General features: G+C 39.0%; 1 non-coding gene across 1 annotated transcript; it reads left to right on the top strand.

Moving 5' to 3' along the window:
* The first annotated feature begins 3,978 nt into the window (after positions 1 to 3,978).
* On the top strand, positions 3,979 to 4,084 carry LOC121993909. Its single transcript, XR_006115480.1, has one exon. It is a non-coding gene; the product is annotated as a small nucleolar RNA R71 (small nucleolar RNA).
* The last annotated feature ends 1,187 nt before the right edge of the window (positions 4,085 to 5,271 follow it).

The following is a 5,271-nucleotide window of genomic DNA, read 5'->3' as shown; positions in this document are numbered from 1 at the left end:
CAATTCCTATGGGATTGTTTCTCCTTTTAAGGGAACGTCTTAGACGTCCGGAAAGAGTTACCCCTGTCACTAGGGTACCTTGGTCAATACGCTCTAAGGCATCCCCTAGCGGGATCAACAATCCTCCACATCAATCAATCAAAGCATAGAGGTAGATATAAATATATTACACACGCACAATTCATCAATTGAGCAAGGCATAAACAATTCATTGAATAGAAATAAGGCAAATCAACGTAATTCTACATCTCCATCCTATTACAAATACTTCCTAATCCTAGAAGAGGATGTCTACTCCATTGCGGGGGAAGAACAACCCCAGAACATAAAGAAAAGCATACTTACAACCCTAGAAGGAAAGGAAGAAGAGATGCTTGATGATTCCGATGTCTTGGGGATGCTTCCTTGCCCCGGAGATGGATGGATCGTGAGGAGACGGCAGTGGATGAAGCTCGACGGCTTTCCCCGAGGGGAGGGACGAAGTCCCGAACCAAAGATGATCAAAAATAGGTTTCATGACCCTTTTATAAGCTAGGGTATGGGCGTCACACGGCCCGTGGCACGGCTGTGCAAGGTTGGCACGGGCACGCCCATCCTCTCTTCTGGCGAAGCTGCACGGTCGTGCCGATTGGCAAGGCCGTGTGGTCTCTGGATTCTGCTCCCTGAGGCACGGCCGTGCAAGGATGCACGGTCGGGCATTCCTTTGTCTCAGCCTGGGTGGCACGGCCGTGCAAGGATGCACGGTCGGGCATTCCTTTGTCTCGGCCTAGGGTGGCACGGTCGTGCAATAATGCACAGTCGTGTGCTGCTTTGCCTCTGCCATGGCCGCACGGCCGTGCAAGGGTGCACGACCATGCACTGCTTCGCCTCTACCATGGTCGCACGGCCATGCAAGGGTGCACGACCATGCATTGCTCCCTTCTGTATGGTCACACGGCTGTGTGTTGGACGGTCGTGTTCTTTGGCTTATTTCGGTGCGTAGATAATCGTCGTTTTTGCTCTGAAAGTTGTCCCTGTCAACACAAAATCAAACAAAGAGCAGATATCCGAACAAAAGAATATATATAATGAATACAAGACGAAAGAGGTAATCATGCAATGAATATATATGAATAAAGTACATGAATGTGCGCTAAAACAAGCGTAAATGATCATATAATCTACGCACATCACACCCCCAGACTTAAACATTTGCTTGTCTTCAAGCAAAACCCGCAATCTAGATTCATGTGGTTAGATAGTGCATCATAATCTCTAGCAAGTCAATCTAATTCTATCAAATGCTTTCATTGGTGAGCAAGATACAAAAGTAATTTATGTATGACCTAAGTAGTAGTCCTCCGTGCTCAGTGTGAAAGTGGCCTAAATTTATCAAGTTTCAATCCCTAAGTCAAGTCAAGTCGTCATAAAATTGTGTTCCTTATGCTTCCGACGATAGGCACTTACCTGCCACACGCAAGGTTCATTCCCCTCAAAAATATTATGCATCGTCTACAGAAGGTCTTAAAGGAAAACTAAGTATCAAGAGAAACATAGCATTCATTTTCCCAGTAACTTAACTCGGTCTCAAATGAGTGAATTGCTAGTTTCCACTCATGACAACAATTTTTTTATCCCTTATTATTTTTTTTTCTTCTTGAATGTTTGCAAAGTACTAAACTTGAACAAACTTTCATTTTTTTTTTGGGGATTAAATTTTTTCCAAATGAGCTTACATGATCTGAGTTTATCCAGTAACCAAAATGTAGTTGAGAGGTCACCATAGAAACACAAGTACTAGTCCAATCCTATGAATCATGACTATTTTAGAGTTATCAACCATCAAAAATAGGCATAGTGTATAGAGATCCTAAAACAAGGTCAATACTTAAACTCTTATAGTAGAAACATTGCTCACTTCATGCTATCATAGATAGAAAAAGATAGATCACTAAACATAAGTAACACATGAACCACATAAAATCTAGAATAACTAGTATTTTGCATCAAGGAAAAAACAATCATAATATGATGTAGGATGTAACTAGCAAAAATTTTATTTGAAATGTGCAAAAACTAAGAAGTATGACAAACACTAAACTAAACCCAAACATCCCCCCAGACTTAAACTTTTCATCGTCCCGATGAAAACTAGAAATGTAATGTGAAGGAAATTTATAAAGTTTAGAGAAGTTACCAAGTGATGAGCTTCAAATGGTTGACATTCATGTGCTTCAAGATGCTCCTCTATCCGATGCTCACATTCCTCCATAACTTTGAATTCTACAAAAATAAGATAGACAAAAAAAATTAAGCAGAGGGTATGATTTATTATCAATGAAGTAAAAAGAAACTAAAAAGAAAACAAGGAAAATGAACTTAGGTTGCCTCCCAAGAAGCGCTTGTTTAAGGTCATTAGCTCGACCACCTCATTAGATTCATCGAAATCTCGCTCTTGGAGGGGTAAGATATTTTAGAACCCTCTTACCAAGGGCTCTTATTATGGAGGGAGCTTTCATCAAAAAGTGAAGAATCACTCTCTCCATCTTCGTCTTCTTGGAAATTCTTTCAGGAGATCGAAGACGGATTAGATCGAGCTTCCAATTATAGGCCCCATTAAAATCTTCACACCCAAAAGAAAAGCATACTTCTCCCAAGAATGCTATATTAGATAGAGCTAGAACCTTATTAAAATGAGTAGAATAAGTAACAAAAATTGAATCACATCCAACAAAGTTCAAGATGGGTACCTCTATAATGTTATCCAAAAGATCACATGAAGTACTAACCTTACTTTGCTGAGAGGTACCTAAAATTTATAAACATGTGGTTGTGACTTCTTCTGAATCAAATGATGGTTCTGGCTCTGGCTCTGGTGTTGGTATTTCCAAAGGTGGTGGTTCTTGAGACTTTGCTAACTCTGCATAAGTCTCTACACATGAATCCACAACATGTTCAATTCTTGCAACTCTCAAAATCTCTAAAGGTTGTGTGGATGAAGGAGGTGATTCTTGAGATGTTGTTTCCACACCACAGCTCCCTACACTTCCTTCCAAATCATCATTATCAACACAAGCATCAAAAAATAAACCAACGTCTATATCTTCAACAGAAAAATCAACTATAGGGGGATCGATAACTTCACTTGCAGTTTTAAAGTGATCTACCACATCACATTCATCATCTGAAAATTCAATTTCATCATAACACCCTGTAAACCCAGAAGGTAAATCTGAAAACTTGTTATCCACTGCATTATCATCAAAATCCTCATCTAAAGAGTCCTCATCTTCATATACGTCCAAAAATCTACACTCAACCATACTGGTGTCATAGAATCTGCCAAAGTCTTCGTTTTCATTAGACCTCACTAGCCTGTGTAGAAAAGGAACCTTTGGTGAAGGTCTTGGGAATGGTTGAGCTTGTGACAGAGGTTCAAACTGCTTGTCTAGTGATGGTGTGATCAACCATTAAGGGAAAAGTACTTGTGGCCTTTGGGAACTTCCTGGAGAAATGAAATTGAGTTCTTGTGATCTTCTATTATTCTTCTCCTCAATTCTAAACATGTCATTCTTCAGAAGTTCTTCATGATTCTTTCCCTTTCTCAACTCAATATCATTACAAATCTCACTAGATTTGGTCTGCAAAGGAGGGAGATCTTCTTTGAACCATTTTGAAACTATGCTCTCAATCCTTACCCCCAAATGTTTGAACTCCTCATTCTGTGACTTCTGAATTTCGACATTCTTGGGTGGTTGAACTGCATTTTATTTGACAGACTCTCTTTTATATATGGCTTGTACTTCTTGAATTTCTGAGGGAGATTCCATCCAACTTTTGCTCGACCATCCATGGAGGTTCAATGCCACTTGATCAATCAATGTATAAGCTTCTTCTATACTCTTGTCCATAAAAGAACCTCCAGCTGATGAATCTAACAAGCACTCATCTGAAAAAGAAACTCCCCTATAGAATACGTGTAGAATCAGTCATTTCTCCAAACCATGATGAGGGCACTATCTTTGTAGACTCTTGAATCTGTCTCATGCTTCAAATAATGATTCTCCATACGCCTGAACAAAATTTATGATGCAATTCCTCATATAAATTATTCTACTTGGAGGGAAAAATGATTCAGAAATTGCTGCTTCAATTGTTCCCAACTTGTGATGCTTTGAGGATGGAGAGAATATAATCAAGTCCTTGCTTTATCCTTGATACTAAAAAGAAATGCCATCAACCGAACGGTATATGCTGATACTCCTTCACAATTCACCATATTACAAAGCTCTAGAAATGTCTCAAGGTGCAGATAAGGACTTTCTGATACTTCTCCTCCAAATTTGTGACCTTGTATCATGGAAATTAATTCTGGGTCTAGTTGAAAACTTTCTGCTTCAATATGAGGCTACACAATAGGAGATAAAAATCTAACAGAAATGGGTGCAGAAAAATCTCTTAAGGCCCTGCTTGACATGTCAGTGCTCATGGATATCTAAAAAAAATTACGAGGAAAAATAAAAAATAAAGAATTAAAGATAAGAAATAAAATGCTATATGAGAAATAAACAAAAAATAAAAAAAATAAATGCAAAATTTAAAAACAAGAAAGAAGATGCAGATTTTATTATTATTATTATTATGAAAGTAGAAAAACCAAAACTACTCACAAGTCTAGATTAAATAAATTACTAATCTACTAATGTTAATGCGTACAGTCACCGGCAACGGTGCCAAAAACTTGTTACGCAACTGCAAGTGTACGGTTTCATCATCAGTAATATAAAAGATTTGTCGAATCCACAGGGACTGTTGATTAAGCACTAGAGATGTCGCAAGTAAGTTATCTAGACGGTCGAAAGTTGACTTTGGCGCTTGCAAACTATCGAGTGTGATTTAAGAGAGAAAGAGAAGGATGAGAGAAAGAGAAGAGATCTTGGAGGGAGATGGATTCTAGGATTTCGATTTCATTGTAATACTAGGAGATACTACATAGATTGCTTAGTTTCCATCCTCTATGTCAATGCTCTTGCAGGAAGTTAGATTGGCCAGTATCCCTAAGTATCACATAGAGATGATTCCTATGAAATCCTGTAACGATTAACCCCCCTGTCACGAGGACGCCTCGGTAGATCACTTGGATACATATCTAGTAAAGAACAATAAGGATAAGGGTAGAGGTTCGGTATGGTTGCCTACTTCCTTATGGGGGAATTACCTCTCCTCTCAAGAGAATGTCCTAGATGTCCGTGAATGGGTTACCCTTGTCACTAGGGCCCCTCGGGTATACGA

The sequence above is a fragment of the Zingiber officinale genome, chromosome 1B, assembly GCF_018446385.1.
Source record: "Zingiber officinale cultivar Zhangliang chromosome 1B, Zo_v1.1, whole genome shotgun sequence".
NCBI classification, from domain to species: Eukaryota; Viridiplantae; Streptophyta; class Magnoliopsida; order Zingiberales; family Zingiberaceae; genus Zingiber; species Zingiber officinale.
The sequence above is the reverse complement of the archived record's forward strand: the minus strand, read 5'-3'. Positions and strand labels throughout refer to the sequence as shown.